The sequence below is a fragment of the Vicugna pacos genome, chromosome 34 (genome assembly GCF_048564905.1).
Source record: "Vicugna pacos chromosome 34, VicPac4, whole genome shotgun sequence".
Taxonomy (NCBI): Eukaryota; Metazoa; Chordata; class Mammalia; order Artiodactyla; family Camelidae; genus Vicugna; species Vicugna pacos.
Window position 1 is genome coordinate 11,867,501 of NC_133020.1, and position 16,376 is coordinate 11,883,876.

Below are 16,376 nucleotides of genomic sequence, written 5' to 3' on the forward strand. Positions count from 1 at the left end.
TTATTTAACATTTTCTAAGTACCTACACAATGAGGAATCATTCCAGTGTTCTTTAGGACTAAGGACTAGCTTGCTTACATTATGTTTGATGATTAACTCTTTTTATTTGATAAAATCATTTTAGATGTTAAGAGAAATAACTTATCTCTTGATACATTGGCCCCTCAGTAATGGGAGATTGGTTCCAGGACCCACATGGATACCAAAATCTGCCAATGTTCAAGCCCCTTATGTAAAATCGTGTAGTATTTGCATGTAGCCTATGCACATCCCTCTGTATATTTTAAATCATCTCTAGATTACTTATAATTCCTAATATTATGTAAATACTATGTAAATTGTTGTAAATATAATGTAATGCTATGTAAATAGTTGCTGACACATGGAACATTCAAGTTTAATTTTTTTTTTTAATTTTCTGGATTTTTTTTTTTTGATCCTCAGTTGGTTGAATGCCCAGATGTAGAGTCCACAGATATGGAAGGCCAGCTGTAATTTCCTTTTATCAGCAGATATTTTGAGTAGGTGCCTACAAAACTAGTTTTGACAAAGAGAAGCAAAAACACAAAGAAAATAGGTAGTCGAAAAGTAAATATCAAAATATATGGTCACTGGTTAAATCTTTCACTAGACAATCAATGCTATAGACCATTCTTCCTGTCAGTTGGGCTGATTGCTGGGATAAAAGATACAACAGCACTCTGGATGATAATTAGAGATAAGCAAGAAAGGCAAGCATTGATGGGAGTGGAACATCTGACTAGATTTGGTCCATTCGACAGCTATGTAATGAGTGTAAAATATGCACCAGGCACTATGGAGGGTTAAGGATGTGGTGTCTACATCCCTGGTACTGCAAACTATGAGTCAAGCACGTGTAAGAGTTGAGCTGCTAAGAGCCAGCGGGAGGAGGGAAGGAGCCGAAGCTGGATGGGCTTTCATGCCAGCTGAGATATTTACCTTCACAGTAACAAGGCACCAGGAAGTACTCTCCCAATGGCAAATTTTTAAAAGATTACTCTAGTGGACGTGCAAAGAAAGAACTGAGGAGAAGGAAGACTGGATGCACAAATCCAGCTAGAATGATATCATTTAGAGTAATTAGAGGGTTATTCGGATCTTTAAACCATAGGGTCAAGAGTCCTGCCTGCTATAAGATTGTGATGGCCGTCCACTCTCTGTTTTCAATCTGTTAAAGCACAGTCTCCTCATTGTTACTTCGATTCACTTGTTCCTAGAATTCTTTCCAGTTGTCTCCAAGATGATACATGAAATCTGTGTTTTTCTAAATATCTGTTTGTTGCTGGACACCAGAAAGATACACAAGTATATAGTGTCACAAAATCCCAAGAGCTCACAACAGGAGGTAAGGGTTTATTCCTATAAAAGTCACATGTTTCCAGGACAAGGTGATTTATGTCACAGTTTTTGAAACTGCTAATTTCTTGGGGTTCACTTAGTTTTTGAAAAAAACTAACTCCTTTAAGATCGGCCTAAGGCATCAGATTACCTATCTCACATGCGTCGTCTTAGCTGCATGAAGATCCTAAAATGAGTCAATTTAATCCACGTCAGACTGGTCTTTTTTCGTATTTCAAGTTACTTTAAGATGCCCCCAAACCACAGCTGTTCGTAAGAGAATCCTGGTTCTAGTAACAGATTACAGTGATTTGAGCAAGAGATAATGGTGATCTGAATTAAGGCAGTGAGAATACGGGTGACAGTGATTTAAAGGGGTAGCAAAACAGGGTGGTTACTAGAAGATGTATTAGATACAGGCATAAGGAAGAGGCAGGGACTCATTCGTATGTTCATTTATTCATTCAACAAATAATTACCGATTACTGAAATAGGAGCACTTGAATACTGAGGCCAGATGCTGTACAGATGCTTGACATCTAGTGGTGAAAAATCAGATACAGTCCTTGCCATTATCAAAGTTATATTCTATTAGGGGAAGGGGGCAGTAGACGATAAGGGAAAAGAACCAAAAAAAGTAAATAAATTAATAACAAAACAAAACAAAAAGATAGTTGAATCATTTTAATTGATGCCAGGAGGGAACCTAATAGGGGAATGTAAACAAGAATCACTTGGAAAGAGGCTACGTTCTAAAGTCAAGTACAGAACCTCAGAGGAGAGGGTGTTGGAACCTGCAGAATGGGAAGGAAACACCCATGCAGTGAGACAGAGGAAGAGCGCTCCAGGCGGACTCTAAGATCCTGCAGGGGAAGCGAGCCTGATACACCTGAGGCACACAAAGGTGGCTGGGACAACAAGAGTGCAGTGAGCAAGGGGCAGTGAAGTGTGCGGTGATGTCAAAAGATCAAGATAGAAGGAATCAGGTAGATCTTGATAGTCTTACAAGCCATGGTAATGAGTTTGATGTTTTTATAGCAGCAAAGCTACTGGAGCAAAAAAAAAATGACACGATTAATTTACCTTTTAAAAAAATCACTCTGACATTTATGGACAGACTGCATTGAAAGCGAGCAGTAGCAGAAGCAGAGAGACAAGGGAGAAGGTGGTGGCAGGAGACCAGGAGAGAGATGCAGGTGGTGGTCCACGACGCTGCTCGTGAGGACCTTATCCCCAAGCCCGCCGCTTGTAATGTCCATTAAGCGTTGTTGTTAAGCTCTGTGTTTATCAGGTGTAACTCAAAAGTGAGGACTGCTGGGTGTCATTTTGTTTGCATCCATAAGTTGGGAAGAACCATACAGAGGTGACCCTGTCGGATGGAAGACCGTGAATAAAAAGTGATCAGACAGTTTCACCTGATGGGCAGGAAGGAGAAGGAAGGAAAGTGAGCAAAAGAAAGAATTAAAACAAAAAAAAACTAGCATTGATTATGTATTTACTAGGTATGACACTGCTAAGTATTTCCTGTTTTCTAATTAAATCTCAGAGAGGCAAATATGAATTTTTTACAAAATAAAAAACTAGATCTCAGCTAAATTATGAACTTGGCTAATGGAATATTGCGGTAACTGATGAAACAAGAATTTGCATCAAGCTCTGTCTGACTCCACATCTTGGGCTCATTCTGTTATGTGTTGCTACCTAGGGTTACTGGTACTTGGAATGACAGAACTCAGCCACATAGGTAGCGGAGGATTTGGAAGATTCCCAAGGGCAGGATGTGGATACTGTGGGGACAGACTTACAGGCTGGCTGTCTGCATTCCCAGTCTCTCCCTTTTGGCACCTTCCCTGAGTATCACCCCACCTCTCCCACCCTGTCACCTCCCTCTCCTCATGCTGTCATCCCCTCCCTGAGTGTCACGCACCTGCTCTGTGCCCCACCTCTTCAGACTCTCTGAGTGGACCTGCCCTAGAATCAGGACTCATTAGTGAACTAGCTGGGTGAGGGTGGCTAAATTATGTTCATATCGTGAGCTTTCTTTATCTCATCAGCAAGAAGATAATTACTCCTACCGCATACTGTTTGAAAATTTATACATCAAATCGTCCAGTCTTCTGACTGCCATACGATTTGAACGTGAACGTGTTGGAGAAGATATGACTTAATTTAATAGATTAGCTCATGTTCATATTGGAAGAGAAGAATGAAGAGATTAATCAGGTCTCTTCCTCTCTCAGGCAACAGTCATGTTTTTATGCCGTCTACGTCTAACTAGATAGAAAGCAGCCATTTGAAGTCAAAGGTCATGATTTATAATTTACGTGTAGTCTCAAAATGCCCAGTACTTCACTGTGAAAACAGCACATCTTGATTTATATTGATAAGCAACCTTTAGAGAGTCCTTCTTGTCTAAAGTTATCACATACATTCTGACCAGATGGGAAAGGAGAATTAAATGTGGTAAACTATGAGGAAAGATGATTGATTGGTGGTGCTCTGAAGCCTCCCTGAGACCACGCAGCTCATTTCCGGCTGGACAGCGGCCACAAGGAGCAGTCTTCCAGCGCCCTGGACCTTGGAGGAGCTCTTGCGAGGCTTCGTGTGATGAGTCGTATTCGCTGAAACAGCCTCCATCACACTGTCTCTGGCATTGATGCGGCCTCATGGGCTTCTCTTTTGGCACCATGAGGTGTCACTTAGATGGCTTCCCTTTTAGAACTAACACAGGAAATCCATCCTAGTGGAGGTTATTTAAAAATTTATAATGCTTCAAATTGTCTGCAGAATTGCAATCACCTTTGTTAGAATGAGGCACAGTATTTGGTTTTTGATTGTCTGCTAAGTTTGGAAAATCATTTTCTTCCTTTCTGGCTTGATACATGACCTTCAAAAAGGCAGTTTGGTGAATCACCACGATGCTTGGCCATTACAGAAAAATTAGGTACAAGCACTTACGGCTGCACATTTTCCAGTTCAAAAAATAATGCAAATTGTCCTAATTGTCCTCCACATACAGTGACTAAATTTATGGGGAAAAAAACCACACCTAGACAAATGCTAAATTGCTCTCTAGATATTTGGAACCTGTAAATAGCCTACCTTGAGTTCATGTGAGTGACTGAGATGACAGGCAAGGAACAAACACTCCTCATTTCAATAAATAGCAATTAGAATAGCTGATGAAAAGTAAATATATTTTTAAGACGACCATATACCTCACAGTCTTGAAATTCATTTACAAATGTTAGTTAACAATTTAAAAATGATGCAATGTTTAAACTTTGTAATGGTTTAACTTTTAAATGGGCATTCACTGGTGAAGAAACATTTTCAACTCTATTTGAGATAAATTATCTGTGTGCTATGCAAAACACACAGCAAATACTGTAACTGTATTCACAAGTGGCTTGAGGATGGTGATGGAAGACGGAAGAAGACAGAAAGCCTGGCTCTGTCTCCTACTGTACGTAGTCTGTGCCAAATAGAGATTTATCCTCATACAGAGAGAGCCTTTTCAGAAAAAAAAAATAATAAACCTCCATTTGAATTTATCTGGAAACTACATTTGCTACATAGGAAATGTTTAGTCTTATTTGTATATTTATTCATCACTCTTCACATGTAGTTTTGATTTTAATCTGACCATAAACTTTCCAAACGGAACTTCTGTACTGATTAAAAGTAACAACAGTGTGTTTATTAAAGTCAGCAAATCTGTGATTCAAAAAGACACCTTACCAAAGGGTCAGGATTTTATATTAAGAAAGAATATCTGAAAACATGGAAGAAATGCTACTCTTTGGGTAAAGATATTCTATTGCTGTGAAAATCAGACATTAATAATTCATTTTTCATAGCGTCTGCACTTCTGGCTCTTGGAAAGGCATAATCGTTTGAAAGGCCTACTAGGGTGAGAAGGAGTGTAATGTGCCTACCTGAGGCTCACTTTAAAGTTAACTGACCCCTTGTACCAGGCTGCAGAAAGCAACCTTTGCACACGGTGCAGAATCTCCTTCTATTTAAAATCACTCTGAATGAATGTTGTTTATAACTTCCAACTTTAGAAAAGCTCATATGGAACATAAAAAAAAATGAAACAAAAGACAGAGCAGATAGAAGGGTTTGAAGAATGTCCCTCAGGGACTGTATAAAAGAAAAAGGGAAAGACTTTCAAGGTACTCCACCTATTGGTTCCAATTTTTCAACCTTCCAAAACATAAATGAACTATTGTGGTAGGCACTAGGGCCCAAAGAGGAATTAGACCTAGTCCTTGGCCTGGGAAAGCTTATCATCTTACAGAAGGGACAGCCACGTAAGAGTTCATTATGACCTGGTGGTCTAAGGATGGAGATGTGTGCCAGGTATTATTTGAATAAATAAGGCAGAAAGTTACACCAACTTGCCCAGGCCAGGAAAAGATGACATCTGAGCTGAGTCTTGGGCAATAATTAGAAATTCATCAGGAAATGTTGGTGTGTTCGGGAAAAAGATCAGCATTTAGAAGGATGATTCATGCAAAGACTGTTTAAGCAAAAACACTGAAAGAAAAAGTGATGTGGTGTGTTGAGGAAACTAAAAGTGTTCTGAGCGCATAAAATGTCTGTTAGGGAAGTGAATATAGGTGAGACAGGAGGTGTAAGGGCCAGTGAGGAGTTTTGTAACGTTAAGAAGCTTGGATTTTATCCTGTAGGAGTGGGAAGCCACTGAATACGAGCAGATGAGGGATGTGGTTCCAGCAAAGTTGAGACAAAAGTATCAGATACGATTTTTGTCAAGATATACCATTATCAGATCAAAATACAGTGCGTACTTCAGTAATCCTTAGCTTCTTTTACGGACAACTCAAGTTATAGGCCAATATTCATGGAATAAGGTTTGCCTACCACTATTCTGTACATGTCCGTCTGTGGAAGAAAACAGATGAAACAGGAAAGTAGAAGTTCAAGACAATCTAAAATTATGTACATGATTTTTCAAAGTTGTATTAAGATAGTAAATGTGATAAGAGTTCCAAAAAACAGGGTTGAGACATCAGAGCAACTGGTAAAATCTTCTAAAGTAGGACTTAAATTGAACTCTTACACATGCACACAAGCATATGTCTGTCCATTCTGTTAGAGAATATTCCACTTTCTCTCCTACGTTTCTCCGTCCATTGCCACTAAGGAAGAGCACGTGACTGACTGCTTCTTCCAGAGAAGACAGGGCAGCTGTGATGCGGGGCACCTTCTGGCCTGGGCAATGAAAAGCTTCGGAGGGGCTCCCCAGTTCTTTCCTGCCCTGCTGTGGAGTCCGGCAAGGTTTAGGAGGGTGAGCCTCCGTCGCCCTGGGTCTGTGAGAGACCACATGGCGCAGAGCCCCTCACCGACATCACTAACAAACTTATGTGTAGCCTAAGTCAAAACAAACCCAGTCTATCCAAATAAAGACCCCATTTCTTCTTTTTCTTTCTGCATTGTTTTATGCCTTGCCTAGTTTAGGCCTCAGGGTGTGTGGGGGGGTGCCTAATGTGGATCTTTCTTCGGCAAGACACTCTCTTTCTATGTGGGTAACGCTACTTTCAGAAAATAAAGACCTATAATAAAAACAACAGGCACCAAAAGACAAAGACAGTAATGCCAAAACCAAAGCAAACTTTGAAAAACATTGGGGAAAAAAAGATACCAAAATGCTAGCAGTAGTTCTGTCTGGGAAAGATTCGGGTAACTGTTTTATCCTACTTAAAGTTTAATATGTTTTCCAGTTTTTCTAAGGTAAGATGGCATTATTTTTATGATAAAAAAATGAACTCTTAAAATTAAATTTTAAAAAATGATTTGGAACCTTACCAGAAACTGGTTCCCATGAACACCAAACAGAAATGAAGTAGTAAAGAGTAGATGAGTGACATCTGATTTTTTTAGACTTTACACATACGTGTGGATTCTTATTTTCAAGACTATCCCAACATCTGCAATTCTTTCCTCCTCTATTCTTTAGAGAACATGATCAAATACAATATTATAATATCAAGTTATAATTTTTTATAGTTTGAAATAAAATATTTAGGCCATTTCTTAGTACTAAGGATTGCTTAGATACTGTGCTGTCTAAATCATGTTTGTGTGTCCTGAAAAATAAAACATTAGTCTTGTTCATTTATTTGCTTCATTTTGCTTTTCTCCAATAAATTTTCCATATATGGTATTCAAAAACATTCCCACAGAACTTTATATTTGACTAGAAATCTTTGATATTTAAATTATTTGCTGTTCTCTGGAAGCTAACAGTCAAAGAAAAATATCTATTACATTTATGATTTTCACCTACAGATTTACCATTCTGACATATTGGTTGAATTTTTGAAGTGGTTTGGTTTTTCTGAGTTTTGAAGATATGATGGAAATGTTGTGGAAAAACTAAATTAGTGTACAGGGTGATAATGGAAGACTGATTGCTTACCTGTTAAGATATTCTAATGAAATCTTTTGCAATTTAATCCCCCCAAACTTACATTTTCAGATTTCAGTTTGAGTTAATGGCTTACTAAAACTGAAGAGAATTTGTGTAGAAGAAAATTTTTTACATGTTTAAGATCTCAAGGACTTGGAGTTGATTAAAGTAACAGTATCTTAACTGAAAATAACAAGATGTTTATAGGCGACACGATGAGCATCACATTCAAATATAACTTTGATGTTGATTCTTTCTATTCTTCAATTTCATACATTACTTAAAAATTCCAAATGTGAAGACCTTGATTCTCAAAGCTGGTGAGGATGGGAACCAGGCCATAATTAACAAACAAAGCAACACTTTGCCCATTGCTCTCGTTTGCTTTTATTCACATTATTTAGTTTATTTTTCACCAGCAATATTAAAGCAGAACATGTGATATTTGTACACACCAAAACAGAGCATGTGCTTCAAAAGAAATTGTGAAACCATGCTTTATGGTCTTAAACAAAATTCTACCTTATAATAAGCCAATGAGATTGATTAACATCTAGTCTGAAGCATTACTACAAGAAATCTGCGTCCCAGAAGTGCCCCTGAGTCTTATAAGGTCATGGAGAATTGAGGCTCGACCCACTCTGAAAAAAAATCTTAATAGTCAAGAAATATTTCAGAAATAAAGACCAATACTAGGACTGTCATCATTTCCTGATTATTGTTTGTAATCATAGTTATGTTTTGTCATTGTTAGCAAAAAAGCATATGTTAAAAAGATTTCAAAGCCTCTTCATTTCTCTATTTTAAATGATATGATAGAGGAAAATGCAGTCCACTGCATTTCTAGTCAAAGCCTTCTTTTATACTCTCACTCAACATTTTATCAAATGTCTGTTGTGGACTAGACAGGGTGTTGGAAACACTAAACAGGAGAGGAGCAAATGAGGGAGACTGCAGCTGCGAAATCAGTCTGAAACCTCTTTATGGTCTTCTCCAACCATACATTCCTAGCTTTCTGGTTTTCTCACTTCTCTGTGGATCATGAGCTTAAGAATCAGACCCCCTGAATCAAGTCCTCCTTTCTTTGTTTACTATCTACGTGACTTCAGCAAATTATTTGACTTCTCAGGACCTCACTTATAAAATTGTAGTAACAATAACAGCTATGTCATATGATGTGCAAAGATTAAATGAGATAATCCATACAAGGCAATTACACACAAGCACTCAGATGTTTGCTAATATCATCATAAGTATTGGCGGTAAGATTATTATTATCATCACTAATTTTAACGTCATTAAGGCAGACACTGCTTTTTTCCATTAGCCACTTCATGACGTCCTTCATTCTACCCTCATTTATTTGTACTTACCATGCACTGTGTAAACTTCTGTGTAAACTTTGGAGCCATAAAGATCAGTAAGACACACTAAGTGTCCTACGCAACCTGTGTGTGCCCCTTTAACCACTTCACCCCTTTTCTCACGAGAGAAAGCCAGTTATTTGTCCTTCTATCATTTCATCTCTCCAAATTAGTTATGGATTGGTTTTCCTCTCCACTTCCATCCCTGGGCAGGCAAGCACTGTGGAACGTGCCCTTAAAGAATTATGGTCCCCAGCTGCCTGTAAGTTATCAGCATCCACTTTAAAGATTGACCACTTAACTCAAGGTACCTGCCATACCCCGCTCCTTTCACCCTCAGCAAGTGGTCTCGCCTATTTCACGGAAAACATAATGGAGAACATGAGACAAAAGTCTACCCATCCTCTCCAAGCAAAGGACCAATTACCTGTCTCTACACACATCTTTATCTCTTTGCTGTCTTGGAGAGAGTGCCCCCACCATCAAAATTAATACCGTTATCTGAGCTTCGAAAGTCAACTTTCCCATCTCTTCCTGGACCTCTTGGAAAAGTGTTTTTTTCCCTTCTCACATCTTTCAATTATGTGATACCTTTAAACTCCATTCGCTGTTTCCCCCTCTAAAATCCATTCTCCCAAATTCTGCTCTAACATGCTTCTTCCATTTATACCCAAGATACTTGAAGGAAGTTTTAAGTTCACCATGCCTTTTCTGTTCACTCAACCCACCACGATCTGGCTTCGCATCCTACTGAATCCCCTGAAGCTATTCTTCTAGTCACCAAATTTAATGTGGGGGAAGATCAAATCTTGGCATCCGATACCGCTGCTGCCTCATCCTTGTATCTTTCTGCTTGTAAAACGTTGCTCATTGCCCATTTTCATCCCACCACTGTCACAACCACATCTCACTTGCTTCTCTGCTCCTTAAACCTATGCTTCCTCGGTTCCTCAGTCTCCTCCTTTCCACACTCCGCAAACTCTCCCAACACACTGTTTGCACACTGAGCACTTTGCACACTCACTGCTTTATTATCCATCCGGACACTGGAAGACCACTGTCCAGCACTCACTCACATTGTGATGCCACATCCAGAGGTGAACTCTGGTCAATTTTCAGTAAAACAAAGCTGCTTACAGCATATGCCTGGATAGCTCACCTTATCGGAAAAGAAATATATAGCTGATTCCACTTCCTTTAAACATACACTCTGACTTCTTCCAAATACCTTGAAGGTAAACTAATGGCATATATAAAAAGAGTAGAGGACAAAAAGGCATTTCCTGTTAAGTAAATAAGCAAGGTAAGATTTGAATCAGACATAAGCATTCGGAGTTCAGCGATTCAAGGCTCCAAATAAATGGCTAATTTTTCCTGGCAAATGAAATTGAATTATTAAATTACCATACTGGTGTTGGGCATTTGTAATGGAAGGGGAAGGAAACCGTCTATTTATTTTTCCCCTCAAGGCCGTAGTATATTTGAATGTTTCCTGCTTAATGGCCGCACCTGCTGGTAAGGACAAAGGATGAACTGTAACTTGATTTTGTAAATAACTTACTGCAATAGGCCGAGACTTTGTGCCGACCCTAATGGGCATGTTGCCTCCTTCCCTTTTGATTGCTTTCCTTTTTATATCATTTAAAAAGAAAAGGCTTGCACGGTTGTGTGTACCAGCTTAAATCTGTTTTTGTTGCTGCTTGAAATTATTTCTGTTGTCATCTCAACCATTGTCAGCCAACTGTCGGTAAGGTTTGTTTTCAGAATTTAGGGTGTTTGCTAAGTGAAGCTGTCAACCTGCTCAAATACACCGTCGACTTTATTATTTGCAGTGTTAAAGAAACGTAGTCATTCCTTTAGCAAAGTTTGTCTAGGAACAAAAGGAGCAGAGTGTTAGAAATGAGTATAAAACCAGGAATAATTTGTGATCAACCTAATTTTAGATAAATCTTAAATACAACCGCTTCTCAGGAAGAAAGTGTAAAGCAATTCTTTGATGTTTGACATAAGAGGACTCCAAGATAGAAAAATGGGGGGGGGGACGCTTAGAAAATATGAATGACACATTATATTTGTTCTTTTTTTTTTTTTCTTCTTAAATCACTAATAGAATTGGAACCTAAAGCCTTGAGATTGATTTTACATCCTTATGTTACCTTAAGTAACACAACACCCTTCTGTTAGCATGGGTAAGTTCAGTTTGGAGACCTGAAAAGGTCCTTACCATTCTTAAATGATAAAATAACATGCAAGTTTTTACATTAGCATTCCCAAAAGAATGCATTCTTTTCATTCTTTATATTTGTATTTAAAACCATTATAATTGTGTTTGTGTAATTTTATATTTGTTTCAAGAAATGACAGTACTGGCTCTAAACAAAGAAAAATGGATTTTAAAAGTTAAATTCGCATCTCTTTTTTTTAAATTGCTTTTTAACTGATCCCTTAAGGAGGGAGTGAGGGGATTGATAGAATCCATGTACCACTTATCATGTCGCTGTGATCTGGAAAAAGCACGGTCACCACGGTTTCCTCCTGGCAGAACTCCATCCCCAGTGCCTCAGAGCCCATTTAGTGAGAGCTCACTCTATATGCCACACACCACTGTGCACATCATAGGCCGTTCATGCCATACCTGAGAACGTATGTGTCAAGAGAAGAACAAATCTTAAGAACCTTTGCTCTAAGGCTCAGTCTTTGCCTTCTGCTCACTGCTCAATAACTCATTTTCACTCTTATGGCTAAGTCTAGAAGACACCATCATGATTTGCATGGGGCCTAGGCCCTTTTGTCTTCATGGGCCACTTCCTCCATGAAACAAAAGATTAAGTTATATTTTGCAATTGCATTGCTATAAAAACAAATAATATTATATAAACAGTAAAACATTTTTGATCTAAAAGGTTTTTTCTCTTCTGATTAAAAAAAAAAACTGAAACAAGTTTGTCAGTCCCTGAAAGTACTGTTAGCCCCAGGCACTGTGCCTAATGGATAAGAAGGCATTGGTCGGATACCTGTGCAGCCAATGCTTACTGACTGCCAAATCTGTTGCTCTTGCCTTGACCTCTTACTTAAACCCCAGGACTGAGAACTGCTGTAGGAACTTTCCACTTACTTACGTTACCATTACCTTGTATTATTAAAACCAAACTCACAATTATCCCCGAATTAGATCTACATCCAGCTTGTGTATTTCCATCGTTGGTCTCATCTTTTTCCCACTCTTCCAAAAGATGGACCTCAGAAGTCATCCTGACTCTGCTTTTTCTCATGTTTCATATTGAGCATTTGATGTGAATGAGCTCTCTTCTCTTCCCTCCGCACACAGTCTCCACCACCACCCTTTCCACATGAACTGCACCACAGGGTTTCCAAAGGCTTTTCCTATTATAGATACTCTATCCACTGATGCTGGGTCAACTTTCCTAAAGTGCTTATCACAGGATCATTTTATTTTTTTGCAAAAATCTGTAGTGTAAATAAGATTAAAAACTAAACATTTGTAACATATGACCCTAATTTCTCATATCTAGCATGATCTCATCAACTCATTCCTCTCAACTCCCCAAATGAATTCTTCACCAGACTGTGGTATATTCCTTACCATTTCTCATGGGAATCACGCTCGTCCCCACCTTATCTCCTTATGCTAGGCTTTGGTTCATCACCGAAAACTTGACATGACAGAATCAGAAAGATCAGACTATGCTGAGATCGTGTGTCTACTCTGGGTCTTGGTCCTGAAGTTGGGATATTCTGATTTGCCACCAAGTGCCACATGACAAGGGAACTACGGTCCTGCTATCAGAACCACAGGCAGTGGGGAGAATCTTTCCAAAGGAAAAGAATGCAATGGAGGCCAAAGAACACATACTCCTGCACATTTAAAAAAAACAATTTAATAAGAGCCAATGAACTGTGGGTTCAGGATTACAAATATGAAATAGAAGGTCAGTCTTTATAAATTTTCCATTTTCATCCCTACGTTGCATTCAAAGTTTAGTGAAGATTTGAAAGGTATTCCTTATGAGAATTTGAAAATTGCGTCATTATATTAATAATCCTGTTGTCTCTTCAGAAGAATATACGTTCAGTGTCTAATGACGTATCATTAGATTCCAGTTCTGTTTGGTAGATCAGGCTGAGAGAACTATTTATATTCCCATGTTGAAGTTTTCTGGGGCATAGAAAGATGATGTGTGAAGTCCCCTGTTACTGAAGCAGCCTCGTGTAGTAGGTCAGAGGACAGGCTCTAGCGAAAAACATGGTTTATGTCTTGATTCTCTGCCCGTTAATATCTGTGTGACCTTGGGCCTCTCCGTGTCTCAGTCCTCTCATCCTCAAAATGGGAGAAATAATAGTCCTTCCCTCATAATGTTTTTTGTGAAGATCGAATGGGCTCATGTGCATAAATGACTTAGAACAATACTCGGCACATAGTAAGGGCCCCGTAAATATTAGTTAGTATTGTAATTGTCAGTGATTTGAAAAAACCACTTGACAATGTAAAACTTCTCGTAAAATGTATATCCCCTATAACCAATAAGGACAGATTTTGTTCCAACCTTAATGCCCAAAATTGTAATTGTGGTGGAAATAAAATATAGAATAATATTTAGCTGATTGAAGCACATTGCAACTGAAGATCAAAATCGAGTATGAATAGGAAGTTTAATGTTGCATTTGCTATTACCCACAGTAATTTAGGAAATGATTCCAAAGCTTCTAAACAAAACAGCATACCATACACACAAAGACAGGACGTGAAAGGTACTGTCTCTTGATAGTATAAAAAGAGAGAAGTTAAAAATGTGTTATGATACAATGAAGTGTATTTTATTAAAAAACCATAAGTTGTCAATTCTACCACTGCACCAGGTGTTTGGTCTCTTTTATGAGTTTATTGGGATTTCTTTTTATCTAAAAGCAGTACTTTAAGACTATATGTGACACCCCAATGATGCTTTGACTATATTCTTTCAGCACACTCTGTTAAAATATTTAACCAACATTAGCCCAATGAAAGAGAGACTCTTCTAATACACTAATCAGATTTCTTTCCTCAGAAATTATTAACATAAACATTTATAGCATTTGACTTACTTTTATGAGCGTATCATCTCTTGTTGATCCTTTAGTTGATTCATTCGTTTCTATTCAGTCTTACAACATATCAGTTCATTTGGTAGAAAACAGATCTTGAATGAATAAAGGAGAAAAGAAATTTTGAAAGACAATAAAACTAGTTTTAAAGGTGTAAGGTCGCTAGTTAATTCTTATTCTGATTGCTGTCTAAAGAGAGGAAGAGTTGAGAGGAAATAAATATTAAGAGCTTACTAGTTTACCTACCTTAGATATACTATATACATCGCCTACTCAGCTTATCAAGTTGGCATCACTACCCCATTTTCAGATGAGAAAGTTGAGGCTCAGGCAAAACTTACGCTGAAGCCAATATAGGGTTAAGCCATACTTCACACCTGGGTCTGGACAAAACCAGGCCCATTTCTGTCCCAGTACATTGTGCTGCTTCCATGTAATTAACTACATTATATGTTAATATCACTATTTTCCTACCAATCTTCACTTTCATCATCCTTCACGATATACTGAAAACTAAATAAATGTGTAAAACTATTTTTTTCTGTATATTTTTGCATTCTTGTACTGATAACTTAGAATATTGAAGAAATAAGTTTTTCATGCCATTAAAACTTGTTCCTGATTTTTTTTCAAATTTGATTTCTTTTATTTCCTCCTTCTGCCCTACTGTCCCTCCCTCAACTCTTTTTTCTCCAGCTAAATAAATAAATAGGTCGGAAGAAAATATCAGGTTTACAGTAATGTCTAGAATCCTTGACTTTTTACTAATATTGACAAGGCACAGAATTGAACTTTAAATTTGTGTTTCCAAATAAACATCTAGTTATAAGGACTACATTGAAAGGAAACTAATGAAATTCCAAGGTGCTCTGGGGTGGCTGTTTTATTCTGATCGGTGGTAGATTGCACTATTGACCAAGTGTCAGACAGGGAGCGATACAATGATTGAATAAAAGTGTATACATAATCGGAGCAGAGAACTTTGCCAGGACCAGCTTTGTCGCCTTTCTCATAATACTAAAGGAAATCCTTTTTTTTTTTTTCTCCTCCTCTCTGAGTGCAAATAAATTTTTTTTCTTTCTGGCTGCCCCCCTTCTTTTATTGGTGCCCCCAGATAAAATAATGTACGGTGCCTTAGCCAGAGACGCTGATGAAATATTTTCAGCCTAGATATTAATCTGTTATCAGTTCCGTAGGTGTGAAATGTGATGAAGATGACAGAGAATCATGCTCTGCAGGCCTCAAGTAATTTGCACCAAAGATATTTAGATCTATCTTTGGACACTGCAGATCAGTTACTATGGGAGGGGAAAAGCCCTTGGGGAGTCTACCTTGCAACATATTTCAAATGCCAGGGGAGTTGCATGAAAATTGGGTAATGAATGAAACTCTGATTGCAGAAAAATCACTTTGGAATGTGACTGCTGCAGCACGGCACTGCTCTGTGTAGACCTTAAATGCTTAACAACATGGACGGAGTCGTGTGGCTCCTATGATGCATTCAGGTGCTACTTTCTGTCTTTACTCCTCTCGCACCATTCAGTTGGGGATAAATAAATATGTGTCACACACCCTGCCAGTTATATTTTTTCCTTTAATTGAAAAAATGACCATGGTGTGTTCATAATATATGAGAGCCTGTAGATGGCTTGTGGTAAGTTCACCAAAGAAATGTAATCTTCTTTATCCCTATAGCACTGCATAAATCACACATTGTTTCTTAAACTCCAATACGTATTTCTGAAAGCCTGTGAATTACACTAAACTAAGCTCTAGATGAGACTGAGTTTCTCACTCCTAATAATCAAGCTGGCGTCAAGAGACATTAGAAGGGCTTCTTTCTGGCAAACTTCTCTGAAATAGCCAGAAATGGTTTACAGTGGAAATCAGCTTGATCAGATGGCAGTGCATGTGTTCCTAGGTTTAATTTAGGAACAGCCTGGGACAAAGAACCGCTGGTGGCTTAGGTCACGTGGGCCCTCGTCATGAATATACAGGTGGGACCAGAAGTCTTAATGTAACTATGCAGAGATGTCCATGTTACGTGTAGAAAAGTCTGTCGCTATAAACCCATAAAATTCTGATGGTCAGAGTGAAATGAAAAAGATATTCAG

General features: G+C 38.3%; 1 protein-coding gene across 10 annotated transcripts in view; it reads left to right on the top strand.

The window, feature by feature from the left end:
- Nucleotides 1-16,376, top strand: part of LMO3 (LIM domain only 3) — a 212,284-nt gene that overhangs the window by 85,222 nt on the left and 110,686 nt on the right. The gene's annotated exons all lie outside the window — the stretch shown is intronic.